We start from the raw sequence: 19,339 nt of genomic DNA on the forward strand, positions 1-19,339 counted from the left end.
TATGTTGTCGTGTACTTATATTGCTGTAGATCTAGGGATTGATACTGGCTGAACAGTATCATGTACCTCATCAGTGTAATTAAAGCATATACAACAGCCATTGTTTAATAGGAACTGTGTCAGGGCTAACGAGGTTAGCAGATTGTCTCTCAGATGGTCTCATCGGTATCATTCATTCATGTTTCTGAAACAAGTGGGCGGGGCTGGCATAACGCAATGACTGATGCAAGGACAGAGGGGATGGATTGCCTGGCACTTGTAATGCTGTTGATGTCTCTGACTGTCATGCTCTTAGTGCCTGATGTTACATAAGACTGGTAACGTCATTGTGGCTCTATGTCACACTGTCACAGCCACTGATTGTCCTTAGTGCTTGTGATTCCAGACTGGAACCTGTGTGTTGTGTTGGGTATCACACTACAGGACAGGACATGATGTACAGGTACGTCTACAGATAAAAACACCCATCTGCCAGCAGCCATTACATACATTTAGCATTTCACGTGGTGTGTGTGTGTGTGTGTGTGTGTGTGGTGTGTGTGTGTGTGTGTGTGTGTGTGTGTGTGTGTGTGTGTGTGTGTGTGTGGGTGTGTGTGTGGGTGTGTGTGTTGTGTGTGTGTGTGTGTGTGTGTGTCCAATCAAATGTATTTTGTTACATGCGCCAAATACAACAGTGAAATGCTTACTTACAAACTCTTTCCCAAAGATGTAGAGTTTTAGATAAAATGATAAAAAAAGCGAGAAATAAAACACACAAGCATGAGCTATTATACAAGGAGTACCAATACCATTCAATGTGCAGGGATACGTGGTAGTTGAGGTAAATATGTACATGTACAGGAGGCTGGGGCTCCCGAGTGGCACAGCGGTCTAAGGCACTGCATCTCAGTGCAAGAGGTGTCACTACAGTCCCTGGTTGAATCCAGCTGTATCACATCCGGCCCGTGATTGAAAGTCCCATAGAGCGGCGCACAATTGGCCCGGTGTCGTCCGTGTTTGGCCGGGGAGGCTGTCATTGTGAATAAGAATTTGTTCTTAACTGACTTGCTAGTTAAATAAAGGTTAAATAAATATACACTGCTCAAAAAAATAAAGGGAACACTTAAACAACACAATGTAACTCCAAGTCAATCACACTTCTGTGAAATCAAACTGTCCACTTAGGAAGCAACACTGATTGACAATACATTTCTTTCACATGCTGTTGTGCAAATGGAATAGACAACAGGTGGAAATTATAGGCAATTAGCAAGACACCCCCAATAAAGGAGTGGTTCTGCAGGTGGGGACCACAGACCACTTCTCAGTTCCTATGCTTCCTGGCTGATGTTTTGGTCACTTTTGAATGCTGGCGGTGCTTTCACTCTAGTGGTAGCATGAGACGGAGTCTACAACCCACACAAGTGGCTCAGGTAGTGCAGCTCATCCAGGATGGCACATCAATGCGAGCTGTGGCAAGAAGGTTTGCTGTGTCTGTCAGCGTAGTGTCCAGAGCATGGAGGCGCTACCAGAAGACAGGCCAGTACATCAGGAGACGTGGAGGACGGCCGTAGGAGGGCAACAACCCCAGCAGCAGGACCGCTCCCTCCGCCTTTGTGCAAGGAGGAGCAGGAGAAGCACTTCCAGAGCCCTGCAAAATGACCTCCAGCAGGCCACAAATGTGCATGTGTCTGCTCAAACGATCAGAAACAGACTCCATGAGGGTGGTATGAGGGCCCGACGTCCACAGGTGGGGGTTGTGCTTACAGCCCAACACCGTGCAGGACGTTTGGCATTTGCCAGAGAACACCAAGATTGGCAAATTCGCCACTGGCGCCCTGTGCTCTTCACAAATGAAAGGCAGGTTCACACTGAGCACATGTGACAGACGTGACAGAGTCTGGAGACGCCGTGGAGAACATTCTGCTGCCTGCAACATCCTCCAGCATGACCGGTTTGGCGGTGGGTCAGTCATGGTGTGGGGTGGCATTTCTTTGGGGGGCCGCACAGCCCTCCATGTGCTTGCCAGAGGTAGCCTGACTGCCATTAGGTACCGAGATGAGATCCTCAGACCCCTTGTGAGACCATATGCTGGTGCGGTTGGCCCTGGGTTCCTCCTAATGCAAGACAATGCTAGACCTCATGTGGCTTGAGTGTGTCAGCAGTTCCTGCAAGAGGAAGGCATTGATGCTATGGACTGGCCCGCCCGTTCCCCAGACCTGAATCCAATTGAGCCACATCTGGGACATCATGTCTCGCTCCATCCACCAATGCCATGTTGCAACCACAGACTGTCCAGGAGTTGGCGGATGCTTTAGTCCAGGTCTGGGAGGAGATCCCTCAGGAGACCATCCGCCACCTCATCAGGAGCATGCCCAGGCGTTGTAGGGAGGTCATACAGGCACACACTACTGAGCCTCATTTTTACTTGTTTTAAGGACATTACATGAAAGTTGGATCAGCCTGTAGTGTGGTTTTCCACTTTAATTTGAGTGTGACTCCAAATCCAGACCTCCATGGGTTAATAAATTGGATTTCCATTGATTATTTTTGTGTGATTTGTTGTCAGCACATTCAACTATGTAAGAAAAAGTATTTAATAAGATTATTTCTTTCATTCAGATCTAGGATGTGTTGTTTAAGTGTTCCCTTTATTTTTTTGAGCAGTATATATATAAATATAATAATAAGAGTGAAAAGTAGCAGCAGTGCATATGCTGGGTGTGAGTCTGTGGTGGCGTGTGTGTGTGTGTATGTGACATCAGTATGCGTGAGTGTGTTATGTGTGTGTGTTGTGTGTGGGATAGAGACATGTGTATGTATATATAGCCAGTGCAGGTAGAGTCAGTACAGATAGTCTGAGAAGCTATTCAGCAGTCTAATTGCTTTCAAGATAGAAGCTATCTTGGAGCCTGTTGGTCTGAGACCCGTTGCTCCGGGTAGCACAGAGAACAGTCCATGTGCTTAGGTGGCTGAAGTCTTTGGCAATTTCCTGGGCCTTCCTTAGACACCGCCTGGTATAAACGTCCAGGATGGCATGGAGTTCGGCCCCAGAGAAGTACTAGGCTGTCCGCACCACCCTCTGTAGAGCCTTGTGGTCAAGGGCGGTGCAGTTGCCATACCAGACGGCGAAGCAGCCAGTCAAGATGCTCTCATTGGTGCAGCTTTAGAACTTCTTGAGTATCTGAGGACCAAATCTGTGTGTGTGTTGTGCGTCTTTTTTGTTATTGTTTTTGTTTTGTTGTTGAAACAGAGGAGAGGAGACTCCGGCAGCGACGTCAGAAAATTGCAGTACATATTGTGCTGTTCTATCACGCATGCAATAATGTCAGAGGGAAAAAACAGTGTTGGTTGTTTGCAGTAACTTCTTTGTTGTTGTAATCCCAAACGGATGTGGCAGTTTCACCAATTAAGGATTCCAGCTGTAGCCCTTTCCTGCAGTCAAATGACCTAGTGGCCTCAAAAAGGAGGATGGTTATGAACAAACCACTCCTACGAGTGGAGTACTTTTGTTTCAAAGTAGATTTGTTTGACTACCAAGAAACACTCTGTGTGACACTGATGTAGTCCTCTGCAGTAAAAGGTTTTTAAAGCAGGAGAAAGAGACGAGTTGGTGCACTGTTACCAGCCTTTACTCTTCAGCTGTATGGTTACACTTTCACATTACTGTACTATGCATCCTCTCTATTTTCGCTGCAGCACAAATCAGGATAGCTATGTCTGTCTATACAAAGGTCTTAGTCATGAATGTTTCAAGCTATTCACGTTGATTCAATCACTGCTATTCAATACGGAATCAACAAAGGTTTACACCACACACTGATTGCCAATCAGAGGATGGTGAACTGTCCCTTTGAACCAGGTGACTCAAATGCCTGAGTCATATGTGATCATATAACATTCAAAACCTCCTGAGATCAACAAGTTATCACATAGTCTTGAATGACAACTACAGGAATTTTGTAACTCTGGACGTCATTCATTTCTTTGATATTTTATTTTGAAAGAATATTTCAAATCCATTGCTCTGAGTCATAAGAGTTCATTGTATTTCAGTTGAATTAATTGTATTCACAAGTGCTGCTCCCATTGAGGAGCCTCTCTATCTATGTAAATAGTGTTGTGTATTTTTCCAGACCCTTAATAAAAAATTGTACTCTTCTGAATAGCAGGAGTCAGGCAAGTGGGCTGTGGACTTTCTTGACTTTTCTTGACGTCTTTTAGTTTGATTGACTCCACCAAGGGGCAAAGATATAATCCTGTCAACAGTTTAAATTATAGATTTGTTGCTTCAGAGTGCAATCATTTATGATGCTTACGCATTTGACCTTCACTGTCCTCAAGTCTCTGTCAGACCACATACAAACAGACATCTGTTGTTAGATGTTCGTTACAAATATGAAATATTAAATCAGTGACTTTCTATATATTTCTGTGTTGGTATCAAAGCAGAGCACAGCTTGTGTGAGCAGACAAAGGTGCTCAGGCAGCAGTCTGGAGGACTGGCTGCTGGCTGCTTGTCAACAACTTTTCAATACATCTATTTATGACCTTAGTTTAACTGTTGTACCCCATCAGAATGCAAAATATAATCTTGTTTAACTCCATTGTTTGTAAACAATGTGAAGTGTAAACAAACACTGTGATAGCCTCAAAACATGGTTAAAACTATACTTTGTGAATGTAAACAAAACACTGTATAGCCTCAAAACATGGTTAAAACTATAACTTTGTGAATGTAAACAAACACTGTATAGCCTCAAAACATGGTTTAAAACTATAACTTTGTGAATGTAAACAAACACTGTATAGCCTCAAAACATGGTTTAAAACTATAACTTTGTGAATGTAAACAAACACTGTATAGCCTCAAAATCATGTTTAAAACTATAACTTTGTGAATGTAACAAACACTGTATAGCCTCAAAACATGGTTAAAACTATAACTTTGTGAATGTAAACAAACACTGTATAGCCTCAAAACAATTGGATGTAAACAAACCTGTATAGCCTCAAAACAATGTGATTGTAAACAACACTGTATAGCCTAGCAAACAATGTGAATGTAAACAAACCTGTATAGCCTCAAAACAATGTGAATGTAAACAAACACTGTATAGCCTCAAAACAATGTGAATGTAAACAAACACTGTATAGCCTCAAAACAATGTGAATGTAAACAACACTGTATAGCCTCAAAACAATGTGAATGTAAACAAACACTGTATAGCCTCTAAAACAATGTGAATGTAAACAAACACTGTATAGCCTTAAAACAATGTGAATGTAAACAAACACTGTATAGCCTCCCAAACAATGTGAATGTAAACAAACACTGTATAGCCTCAAAACATGGTTAAAACTATAACTTTGTGAATGTAAACAAACACTGTATAGCCTCAAACATGGTTAAAACTATAACTTTGTGAATGTAAACAAACACTGTATAGCCTCAAAACATGGTTAAAACTATAACTTTGTGAATGTAAACAAACACTGTATAGCCTCAAAACATGGTTAAAACTATAACTTTGTGAATGTAACAAACACTGTATAGCCTCAAAACATGGTTAAACTATAACTTTGTGAATGTAAACAATGTGAATGTAAACAAACACTGTATAGCCTCAAAACATGGTTAAAACTATAACTTTGTGAATGTAAACAAACACTGTATAGCCTCAAAACATGGTTAAAACTATAACTTTGTGAATGTAAACAAACACTGTATAGCCTCAAAACATGGTTAAAACTATAACTTTGTGAATGTAAACAAACACTGTATAGCCTCAAAACATGGTTAAAACTATAACTTTGTGAATGTAAACAAACACTGTATAGCCTCAAAACATGGTTAAAACTATAACTTTGTGAATGTAAACAAACACTGTATAGCCTCAAACAATGTGAATGTAAACAAACACTGTATAGCCTCAAAACATGGTTTAAAACTATAACTTTGTGAATGTAAACAAACACTGTATAGCCTCAAAACATGGTTAAAACTATAACTTTGTGAATGTAAACAAACACTGTATAGCCTCAAAACATGGTTAAAACTATAACTTTGTGAATGTAAACAAACACTGTATAGCCTCAAAACATGGTTAAAACTATAACTTTGTGAATGTAAACAAACACTGTATAGCCTCAAAACATGGTTAAAACTATAACTTGTGAATGTAAACAAACACTGTATAGCCTCAAAACATGGTTAAAACTATAACTTTGTGAATGTAAACAAACACTGTATAGCCTCAAAACAATGTGAATGTAAACGAACACTGTATAGCCTCAAAACATGGTTAAAACTATAACTTTGTGAATGTAAACAAACACTGTATAGCCTCAAAACATGGTTTAAAACTATAACTTTGTGAATGTAAACAAACACTGTATAGCCTCAAAACATGGTTAAAACTATAACTTTGTGAATGTAAACAAACACTGTATAGCCTCAAAACATGGTTAAAACTATAACTTTGTGAATGTAAACAAACACTGTATAGCCTCAAAACATGGTTAAAACTATAACTTTGTGAATGTAAACAAACACTGTATAGCCTCAAAACATGGTTAAAACTATAACTTTGTGAATGTAAACAAACACTGTATAGCCTCAAAACATGGTTAAAACTATAACTTTGTGAATGTAAACAAACACTGTATAGCCTCAAAACATGGTTAAAACTATAACTTTGTGAATGTAAACAAACACTGTATAGCCTCAAAAACATGGTTAAAACTATAACTTTGTGAATGTAAACAATGTGAATGTAAACAACACTGTATAGCCTCAAAACATGGTTAAAACTATAACTTTGTGAATGTAAACAAACACTGTATAGCCTCAAAACATGGTTAAAACTATAACTTTGTGAATGTAAACAAACACTGTATAGCCTCAAAACATGGTTAAAACTATAACTTTGTGAATGTAAACAAACACTGTATAGCCTCAAAACATGGTTAAAACTATAACTTTGTGAATGTAAACAAACACTGTATAGCCTCAAAACATGGTTAAAACTATAACTTTGTGAATGTAAACAAACACTGTATAGCCTCAAAACAATGTGAATGTAAACAAACACTGTATAGCCTCAAACAATGTGATTGTAAACAAACACTGTATAGCCTCAAAACAATGTGAATGTAAACAAACACTGTATAGCCTCAAAACAATGTGAATGTAAACAAACACTGTATAGCCTCAAAACAATGTGAATGTAAACAAACACTGTATAGCCTCAAAACATGGTTAAAACTATAACTTTGTGAATGTAAACAAACACTGTATAGACTCAAAACATGGTTAAAACTATAACTTTGTGAATGTAAACAAACACTGTATAGCCTCAAAACATGGTTAAAACTATAACTTTGTGAATGTAAACAAACACTGTATAGCCTCAAAACATGGTTAAAACTATAACTTTGTGAATGTAAACAAACACTGTATAGCCTCAAAACATGGTTAAAACTATAACTTTGTGAATGTAACAATGTGAATGTAAACAAACACTGTATAGCCTCAAAACATGGTTAAAACTATAACTTTGTGAATGTAAACAAACACTGTATAGCCTCAAAACATGGTTAAAACTATAACTTTGTGAATGTAAACAACACTGTATAGCCTCAAAACATGGTTAAAACTATAACTTTGTGAATGTAAACAAACACTGTATAGCCTCAAAACATGGTTAAAACTATAACTTTGTGAATGTAAACAAACACTGTATAGCCTCAAAACATGGTTAAAACTATAACTTTGTGAATGTAAACAAACACTGTATAGCCTCAAAACAATGTGAATGTAAACAAACACTGTATAGCCTCAAAACAATGTGATTGTAAACAAACACTGTATAGCCTCAAAACAATGTGAATGTAAACAAACACTGTATAGCCTCAAAACAATGTGAATGTAAACAAACACTGTATAGCCTCAAACAATGTGAATGTAAACAAACACTGTATAGCCTCAAAACATGGTTAAAACTATAACTTTGTGAATGTAAACAAACACTGTATAGCCTCAAAACATGGTTAAAACTATAACTTTGTGAATGTAAACAAACACTGTATAGCCTCAAAACATGGTTAAAACTATAACTTTGTGAATGTAACAAACACTGTATAGCCTCAAAACAATGTGAATGTAAACAAACACTGTATAGCCTCAAAACATGGTTAAAACTATAACTTGTGAATGTAAACAAACACTGTATAGCCTCAAAACATGGTTAAAACTATAACTTTGTGAATGTAAACAAACACTGTATAGCCTCAAAACATGGTTAAAACTATAACTTTGTGAATGTAAACAAACACTGTATAGCCTCAAAACATGGTTAAAACTATAACTTTGTGAATGTAAACAAACACTGTATAGCCTCAAAACATGGTTAAAACTATAACTTTGTGAATGTAAACAAACACTGTATAGCCTCAAAACATGGTTAAAACTATAACTTTGTGAATGTAAACAAACACTGTATAGCCTCAAAACATGGTTAAAACTATAACTTTGTGAATGTAAACAAACACTGTATAGCCTCAAAACATGGTTAAAACTATAACTTTGTGAATGTAAACAAACACTGTATAGCCTCAAAACATGGTTAAAACTAAAAACTTTGTGAAAGTAAACAAACACTGTATAGCTCAAAACATGGTTAAAACTATAACTTTGTGAATGTAAACAAACACTGTATAGCCTCAAAACATGGTTAAAACTATAACTTTGTGAATGTAAACAAACACTGTATAGTCTCAAAACATGGTTAAAACTATAACTTTGTGAATGTAAACAAACACTGTATAGCCTCAAAACATGGTTAAAACTATAACTTTGTGAATGTAAACAAACACTGTATAGCCTCAAAACATGGTTAAAACTATAACTTTGTGAATGTAAACAAACACTGTGTAGCCTCACAACATGGTTAAAACTATAACTTTGTGAATGTAAACAAACACTGTGTAGCCTCAAAACATGGTTAAAACTATAACTTTGTGAATGTAAACAAACACTGTATAGCCTCAAAACATGGTTAAACTTAACTTTGTGAATGTAACAAACACTGTATAGCCTCAAAACATGGTTAAAACTATAACTTTGTGAATGTAAACAAACACTGTATAGCCTCAAAACATGGTTAAAACTATAACTTTGTGAATGTAAACAAACACTGTATAGCCTCAAAACATGGTTAAAACTATAACTTTGTGAATGTAAACAAACACTGTATAGCCTCAAAACATGGTTAAACTATACTTGTGAATGTAACAAACACTGTATAGCCTCAAAACATGGTTAAAACTATAACTTTGATACCGTGGAAGGTCCTTGCATTCATGACTCTGTCTATAATTTTGAAAGTGGTTTCATTTCTCCAGTGCCATCCCTCATCCCTTTACTAAAACGTTGTTATGGTTCAAACTGCACATTACCATTGGCTACATCAGAGTGCTTCTGAGACAGGATGGAATAATTCACAAATGACAAGAGGAGAATCTACATAGTAAAGCACTCGTAGCAAAAATATCAATAACACCACTCTCAGTACAGATGCTATGACTCTACCTGACAGCCATGTGGTTGAAAATACAGTACATTCTTACCAGAGTGCCGTACCTTTAAAGAGATAGGGTGTGCTGTGGGGGACCATATGTTGTGTTGTCTCTCTTGTTTTGATGTGTGTTTTGTCCTATATTTATATTGTTTTTATTTTTAATCCCAGGCCCACGTCTCTGCAGGAGGCCTTTTGCCTTTTGGTAGGCCGTCATTGTAAATAAGAATTTGCTCTCAACTGACTTACCCAGTTAAATAAAGGTTCAATTAAATTGAACTAATTAAAAATAAATATGGTGAGAGGACACCAAGGGACTTTGCAGATCATAATGAGGTATGGGGTCATTAAGTGGGAGGGGAAAAGGGTGGGTGGGGTGCTGTGACTGACCGAGAAAATGGGCGGAGGGCATGGGAAGGCAATGGGAGCAGTGCTTCCCAGGTCTGACATTGTGATGTCAGCGTAGTAATCTACCAATCAGCTGCATTCCCCAGTTGTCTCTCATTGTGGGTCATATGACCATAGAATTATGAATTAGAATACTAGAATAGTTATTTAATAGGATCTCTATACATATTATTCAGCTGGAGTGGACCGACAAACTCATTAGCTAGCTACATCGCCTCATGAGAAACAAAAGTCATTTCAGAAAATTAGTCAAATTAACCGCATGGGTGAGCTTACTTTCATTCAGAGCATAATTTAGTTACATGGAGAGTTTTTCTCCTGGAATTTCTATTTTACATCAGGCTATGTCACTACATGCTGATTAGCTTTTAAAAGAAGATAATAAACTGTCTTTTCTCTGGGTATTGTTTTGTTATCTTGTCTGTGTAATTCAAGGACAAGTTGACTGAGTGTGATCGTGGAGGGAAGACACTGTGCTGAAAATATACATATAAATAGCAACTGTCAGGCCCATTGACTGCACTGATACAGGTGGAGACTGTTGTATTATTCATTACATGAGCTTGAAGCCACAACAGACAGTGAAGTCATATGTTTGTCCACTCCATTAACAGTCAGCACGCCATTTTAATTTAGCCTTCTGGATTTGTAGGTATGTGGACTCCATACCACACAAATGCATTATAAGACAAGACAAACATGGGCATGCTAGGGGGAATGCTTGACGTTGCCAGATTATCCAAATCGGAAAGAAGAATGACCTTGTTATATTGCTATGAGATTGAGTGTGTGCATTTATATGACGTTCATTTATATATTGTTAACAATTATGTGGTAATTCATTAATAGTTCACCACCCCAGTATTACAATCTAGTGATTAAAGAAGTGTTTACCTGGCTAGGTGGATCTACCGTTGACTGCAAGCTGTTGTTATTTTATTGTGATAAGTTATTATGATTGGGTGAAGCAGCCATGAATGCTCAGTGCTTACACATGAAGTGCAGTGATAGTGGAGGGGGGAGTTGACTAGGATGGTGCCTCCCTGAAGGCTGCGGCAGGGCCGTGGCAGGATGTGACCCATGCCAGGGCCCCTAAGCGATATGCTGCTACCTCATCAACTGGAGCTGGGCTGACGGTCGCCAGCGTATGCTCTCGGCACTACAAGGGCATGGACTCTGGCGGGGGGATTAAGAGTGCACTGCCAGGGGTGGAAGAATGAGAGAGAAACAGAGTAGAGAGGGGGAGAAAGGAGAGAAAGGGGGAAGAGGAAGAGAGCGAGTAGGTAGGGGAGGGAGAGAGTCCCCAAACAAGGAAGCCAGGGGAAAGAATACAAGCCACAGAGAGAGAGAGAGCTAGGTAAGGGTTAGTCACGTGTCAAACTCATTCCACAGAGGGCCAAGAGTCTGCAGGTTATCCCTCCACCCTTGTACTTGATAGATTAATTAAGGTCACTAATTAGTTAGGAACTCCCCTCACCTGGTTGTCTAGGTCTTTATTGAAAGGAAAAACCAAAAACCCGCAGACACTTGTGAATCGAATTTGACACCCCTAGGCTAGACGTTGTTGACTGTGGAGTTACTGGAAAAAGACTGACTGAGGGAGAAAAAAAGAGCTAGACAGTGCCTAATTTGTAAATCAGGAGTTGCCGGAACAAGTGAGCACGAGAGGGGGGTGACCTGCATTGCATGCATATCATCACATTTGCGTAGTGGCATAGAGCAGTAAGTAGAGGCATTTACAGAAGTTGCCCACATGGGAAAGAAGGTTTGTGGCCTAGGGTCCAGAAAATGTTTGGCCTTTTTATAAACGCATTTAATGCGATTCTACGTCATTTTACGATTGGAGATTTTGGCACGCTCTTTTGTAATGCTGCGTTCAAAACAACTGGGAACTCGGAGCTGGGCAATCTACGACTTCAGACTTCAGTGCGTTCAAGACAACTGCGAAATTGGGGAAATAACGAGCTCAGACTGGAAAAATTTGTTTTGGATGGTCATCCAATTTGAAATTCCACACTCTGGCCTCTTCTAGAGCTCCGACTTTCCGACCTGACGATCACTGACATCATGATTCGGCTTATTTTTTTTCGAGTTCCAAGTTGTCTTGAAAGCACAAAATGATCGAAATGACAGGCAATTTAGACACTGACAAACTGAGAATCTGAGATCAATGAAAACGACATTGAATCCATCAATAGCCTAGGCCTATTTAATTTATTTCTCAACAGACAGCAGTAACCATAACTTTGTCAAATGTATTTCAACCCTTTGCGCGCCTCTATAAGGACATTATGAATTGCAATGCTGGAGAGATGAGAGTTGCAGGCTCATTTCTATCGGAGTAGAGAGCGGGAGAGATAATAGAAAAGTGAATCTCATTGTAGTGAGAGATGGGGGGGATTAAAGAAGAGGCAACTCTAAAGAACTTTGATCACGTTTATTAGAATCTTTACATTGCAAAAAGTGACAATTATTTTTCATGCCAGAAGAGGTACCGGATCCGGACAAAACGAAACTGTTCCAAGACGGAGAGGTGCCAGATCCTGTTCCAGTAGGATCCGGCTAAAATTAAGCACTGGAGAGAGGGCAAGTGCTGAGCGATTAACCGAAATTTCGTATTTTTTTCTCCGGTTATTCAACAACTAATTGACCGATGTGGGTTCAATGACTTGAATTCCATTTAGTTCGTTATTTCTGTGATCCCAACGCGCCGTTTCTCCAGAGAGAAATCAAATCATTCACGAGAGAAATCAAGTCAAGAACTATGTGGGACACTGGGCTGAAGGGAGTTGTAGTTTTCATTAACCAAATATTCAACCTAGTTCAGCGCAGAAATGTCGTAATTAACTACATTAACCACGTTTTTATCAACAGTTTTTAATTTGTTCGTTCGACATGGTGGGATATTTTTGTCTGTAAAATTAATTATGCGAGAAATGGCGGTGGAAACGCCTTTATGCTCAAATATTTATGTCATTTCCATCATATCGAAGTAAACTTGTCACGCGATGATATTGAGTGTGGCCTCCCACTACTACTCAGGAAACCATGCAGTTTCTTAGGCAACAGATTAAGTATATTATGATGAATTTCACAGTGTTGAAAGTGCACGGTGATGAGCTTGGTGCTCCTTTCCAATAAATATCGAGGGTCTTATTCTGGTGACACGATGCTCAACTGCCCTTTTGACAAATACAAATATCTTATCCAAAATAATTGAATCATGTGTACTAGCCAGTGGCAACCCGTCATTCAGGGCAGGTGAGGCAGATGTCTTTCTTGCTATCCACAAAACATTGTGCCATCTGGTTTGCTTAATATAAGTATTTTGAAATTATTTTTACTTTAGCAATTCCATTTATTTTAAGTATATTTAAAACCAAATACTTTTAGACTTTTATTCCTGAGTGGCGCAGCGGTCTAAGGCACTGCATCTCAGTGCAAGAGGTATCACTTCAGTCCCTGGTTTGAATCCAGGCTGTATCACATCCGGCCGTGATTGAGAGTCCCATAGGGTGGCGCACAATTGACCCAGCGTCGTCCGGTTTTGACCAGGGTAGGCCGTCATTGTAAATAATAAATATTTGTTCTTAACTGACTTTCCTAGTTAAATTAAAATAAAAATCTAATGACTGAAGTCGTATTTTACTGGGTGACTTCCACTACTACTAGAGTCATTTTCTATTAAGGTATCTTTACTTTTACTCAACTATGACTATTGAGTACATTTTGCACCTCTGCAAGCTGGCTGTTCTTTCCAGCTCGGACAGAGAGAAACTTTTACGCCTGCTACTTTAGGTTAGATACACACAGACCGCATAAACCACATAGGAGATGTACACAACACAACAATGAGAGAGGGATAGAGACAGTTTGTGAAAGTATGCCTTATCTCAGCCTGGTCTCATAGACTAGACGTAACATAGTAAATGTAAATCCGGGACCTCCAAATTAGTATGATGTGTTATGTTGGTATGGTTACATAAGACAGAAGGTTAATTATGGCAAAAACAAAAGTTGGGTGGTTGGTCGGGGTGGTTGGGTCTAGCAACCCAAAGGTTGTGTATTTGAATCTCATCATGTACAACTTTAACATTTTTGCTAATTAGCAACTACTTTTTAGCTACTTTGCAACTACTTGGCATGTTAGCTAAACCTTCCCCTAACCTTATCCCTTTAACCAAACTCCTAACCTCAACCCTAACCTTAACCCTAACAATAACCCCTAACCCTATCCTCTAGCTTAGCTAACGTTAGCCACCTAGTTAAGGTTAGTGTTAGCCACCTAGCTAACGTTAGCCACAACAAATTTGAAGTTTTGCAAATTCATAACATATTGCATTATTTGCAATTCATAACAAATTGCAATTAGCAACATATCATACGAATTGTAATTCGTAACATCATACTACATTGAACAAAAATATAAACTCAACATGTAAAGTGTTGGTCCCATGTTTCATGAGCTGAAATAAAATATCCCAGAAATGTTCCATACGCACCCAAGCTTATTTCTCTCACATTTTGTTTACATCCCTGTTAGTGAGCATTTCTCTTTTGCTAAGATAATCCATCCACCTGACAGGTGTGGCATATCAAGAAGCTGAATAAACAGCATGATCATTACACAGGTGCACCTTGTGCTGGGGGACAATAAAGGGCCACTCTAAAATGTGCAGTTTTGTCACACAACACAATGCCACAGATGTCTCAAGTTTTGAGGGACCGTGCAATTGGCATGCTGACTGCAAGAATGTCCACCAAAGCTGTTGCCAGATAATTTAATGTTAATTTCTCTACCAGAAGCCACCTCCAACGTTGCTTTAAAGAATTTGGCAGTACGACCAACCGGCCTCTCAACCGCAGACCACGTTGTATGGCGTTGTGTGGGCGAGAGGTTTGCTGATGTCAACGTGTGAACATAGTGCCCCATGGTGGCGGTGGGGTTATGGTATGGGTAGGCATAAAATACAGACAACAAAAAAATGGCAATTTGAATGCACATAAATACCGTGACGAGATTCTGAGGCCCATAATGAGGCCAATATTGTTTTACGTATCTGTGACCAACAGATGCATATCTGTGTTCCCAGTCATGTGAAATCCATAGATTAGGGTCTAATGAATTTATTTAAATTGACTGATTTCCTTATATGAACTGTAACTCAGTAAAATCTTTGAAATTGTTGCACATTGCATTTATATTTTTGTTCAGTATAATTGAAGTGTCCCAGATTTCGTTTACTAGTTACATCTACCCCCCAGTCCAGGTTGGTTATCTACTTTGAAGAGCTAGTCAAATAATTTTGTCAGACAGCTCTGCAACATACTTAGGCAGGCTTGCCTAGCTGAATAGGATGACTAAAGACAGTACAGTACAGGGTGCGCAGAGATAACTTTGTCTGGCTAGCTGCTACTGCCTGAGCAGAGATGAGATGATGACTTTAAGGAATTAAAAATAATAAAGCCATCAAATAAAACTAAGTAATATACACAACTGAAATATTGTATTATTTCATAGCAATTTCCTATTTTTCTATTGATGTCAACCCAATGTGGACCTGACAGAAATAATTGAATGTGAATGTTCACTGTGTTGGCTTTAGAATTTCAATTAAAAAGCTCTAAAATCATTTGAATGTCATTATTTCATAATGCATTTAATTTTGAAAAAAATTATCGTAAACAAATAAAAAAACATAATTATTTTTTTATAATCGAACCCAAAACCGAAATCGAGCTCAAAAAACACTTATCGCTCAGCACTAGTTCCATGTAGAACCCTCTGTGGAAATGGTTCTACATGGGAACCTCAAGTTTCTATCAGGAACAAAGTGTTCTACTTGGAACCAAAAAAGGTTAGTCAAATGGTTCTCTTATGGGGACAGATAGCACCTTTTTTTGAGTGTAGAGAGCGCACAAGACATAGGGCATATAAGTCGCTTGGAGTGGTGAGAGACAGAAGGGGGAGGGAAAGTGTGGGGGAAAGAGACTGGGAGAGAGAAGCTGCTCTGTGTGGACTGTAGCTTGCAGCTGTAATTGTGGAAGAGCGAGAAAGCGTGCTCATGTGAGAGAGACTCAGAGACTACTAGAGAGAGAGAGAGAAAACAAAGAGGTTGAGAGAGAGTGAGAGAGAGACAGACAGATAGCGAAGGCTGAAACACAGAGAGTGAAGTAAATAAAGAATGCAAGAAAGACAGTACAGTGACGCAGTGCTTCTCTGTCTACTGTAGGTGTACGAATTCTGTGGAGGCAGCGTGATACAAGGACTATACATTTCCTGTCTCCTATCAGCCGGATTTACTCCGAAAAGGGCATCAATGACCATTGGACCATATACTTCTCCACAATATTGCAGGCACTAAAGGTGGACTTTTAACAAGTGCAGTGACAATGCAGGTGAGATTCTCTTGATTGTTTATATACTGTACATGTGTTCAACTGCATGTTGTACTGAAATTATAGTGTTTGGTTTGCTAGACTTGAAGTAAGCCTTTTTATAAAATGAATCACTTGTGGTGCATGGCATTTCTATCTGTTATAATCGGGAAAACTGAATATCTACTAGATGCCGAGTTATGTATATTTCATACGCTTGCAGACTGTATGTTATGTTTGCGGTAAAAAAATATTCAACAGCTTCTGTCTGAAGCCAGATGATGTGTCGACAGAGGCTGTGTTGTTTAGTTTAATTGTGGTAATGAGCTGTTACTATGCATTTACTTATAATCTGAGATATATTTGATATGGCTTCCAGGTAAAAAAACAAAAAACAAAGATGTGCTTTGGAAAGTGAACTTTTATGATTGAGTGTAGAGAACAATGACGTTCTGTGTCTCTGTATCGCTCTTCTTTCCCCTCTCTCATACCGTACACACAGATACAGTCACACTCACAATATGTGTTGCTTTGTTCACTAAGTCCTGTGCTGCTGGCTCTCCCTAGCTGCAGACAGCAGGACAGTTGATGGAGTGACGTGCTCTGGGTGGGGTGCCTGTTCATTAGATGAGTGTGATTGAGACCACAGTATATTGACAGGGAGTAGAACGATGAGACTACTGTACATGGTTAACAAACACAACAAAGATCAACAGAGCAAGCGAGGAGTCACCTATAGATCTACGGATAGCTGGATTCAGGAATAAAGCGCCTTTCACAGTGCTCTTCACACATCCTGTAACAGCAAAATAAAATGGATTGATAGAGAAAGTAAGAGGTAGATGAGAGAAGGTGTGGAAAGAGAAGGCTGGGAAGAGATATGCAGTATGGGGGAGTCGTCATAGATTGAGTGGACTTTGGAGAAGGGTAGAAAAGAGATAAGGAGACGAGGGAGTGTGAGAGAGATGAAGGAGTCACTGCTGTGTTCTAGTACAGCTAGGCCATGACAGTAAAGACAGCCCTGGCTTGGGGGACATCGAGTAGAGATGGCCAGTCCATTATTCCTGCTCCAGGGTGGGAGCCCTGACCTAGCCCCTAATCCAACAGCCTTCCCTATGCCTCGCCTCTCACCCAAGGAGATCGCCACGGCTCTCCTCACACAAACAAACACACATCCACTGCATGCATGACAAACACAAGCTTCATAAGCCCCGTGGTCAGTCAGCCCTCCCAGCTAGCTACCACTGCTCCTCAAACGTTCACCACACACTTCTGCCTACCACTTAGGCATTTTACTTTGCACAGACGCCTGTATATCCATTTTAATTTGTATCAAGGGCATTTGTTAGTCTATTGTTATACTGCTTCTCTTTTGTCATTTGCATTGGTTTGTGAGATTTGTTTTGTTGTAAACTAAAAGATTGTGCGGATGAAGTCATGTCTTGCTGTGAGGATCAGTTGGGTAGTGTTGTGACAGTGTCCCCCACAGCCTCAGGCATTGCTATGGGCACACAGGGGACATTTCCGCCTGTCATCTCCACTTTAGTTACAACCAAAGACGTTTAACAAGGGTACAGATCTTGTACCTCCCGAAGCTTAAAAGATAAATCTGTATGCCATCAAACCAAATGCTTTTTTTCTTTTGTTCAGCATTTTGATTTCAGGTCTTAGTCGTGCTTGATCCTCATATAATTGAGATGGAATGCACAGTGTAAGGCTCAGTTTAATTTATAATAATAGCTGTAATCAGATTTTCTATGTCCCCACAGTTTTGAATTGGTCCACACAGGGATCTTACCAGCTATAAATCTCAGTTATGTGCAGTGGTGGAAAAAAGTACTGAATTGTCGTCCTTGAGTAAAAGTAAAAATACCTTTAATAGAAAATTACTCAAGTAAAAGGGAAAGTAAAGTCTAAAAGTATTTGGTTTTAAATATCAAAAGTAAATGTAATTGTTAAAATATACTTAAGTATTAAAAGTACAAGTATAAATCATTTCACATTCCTTATAGAGTGGAGTTGGTATCGCAGTTGAGAAAATACTTTCAGACAAAAAGCTTAAAAGCGGACTGCCCCTAAAAACCAACGACTCCCTTTGAAAACGGGTGATGTGGCATCAGAAACATTTATTATAGTTGTAAAAATGTACTTCAAAGTGTAGATAAATAGAATAACTTTGGTCATACCCAGTCAGCACATGACGTCCAAGGACGTCGAATTATGGGCGATATCAGGTTCTGTCTGTTGTGGCTGCTATTCACCCTAAAATAGTCATCCCAAATTGGGCTGTGTATAACTATGTAAATGTCTCTCGGACAAGGTGACTTTTATCAATATACACTCTAAAAAGTAAAGGTTCCTGGAGTATCCTTTAGGGGTTCTTGAAATTGAGACTGTGGGGGAACCCCTAAAAGTTATTTGAAGAACCTTTTGTGGGAACTCCTATAAGTTCTTCGAAGAACCCCTTATCATGGTTCCTCAAAGAACCTTTTGGGGTTAATTTTTTAACTCCCAGCAAACCAGACAGCACCATTTTTTTATTGCCTTTTTTTTTTACAGATAGCCAGGGGCACACTCCAACACTCGAACATCATTTAAAACAACGCATTTGTGATTAGTGAGTCTGCCAGAGTTAGAAGGGATGACCAGGGATGTTCTCTTGATAAGTGTGTGAATTTGACCTTTTCCTGTCTTGCTAAGCATTCGAAACATAACAAGTACTTCTGGGTGTCAGGGAAAATGTATGAAGTAAAAAGTACATTATTTTCTTTAGGAAGGTAGCAAAGTAAAAGTAAAAGTTGTCAAATATAAATAGTAAAGTACAGATACCCCCCAGAAAATGACTTAAGTAGTACTTTAAAGTATTTTTACTTGAGTACTTTACACCACTGGTTATGTGTCATTATATAAGAGCATTAAATATTGCAAGTTGAGCTTCCACCTCCCATTATGGCCTGTAGAGTAAATTGCTGCTCTTAGTTGAGCTAATTAGTCAT

General features: G+C 39.1%; 1 long non-coding RNA gene across 1 annotated transcript; it reads left to right on the forward strand.

The window, feature by feature from the left end:
* Positions 1–291: 291 nt before the first annotated feature.
* Positions 292–16,451, forward strand: LOC115186714 (uncharacterized). The gene is made up of 2 exons (XR_003875850.1): positions 292–442; positions 16,199–16,451. It is a non-coding gene; the product is annotated as an uncharacterized LOC115186714 (long non-coding RNA).
* Positions 16,452–19,339: the final 2,888 nt, after the last annotated feature.

This window comes from Salmo trutta, unplaced genomic scaffold (assembly GCF_901001165.1).
Source record: "Salmo trutta unplaced genomic scaffold, fSalTru1.1, whole genome shotgun sequence".
NCBI lineage: Eukaryota > Metazoa > Chordata > Actinopteri > Salmoniformes > Salmonidae > Salmo > Salmo trutta.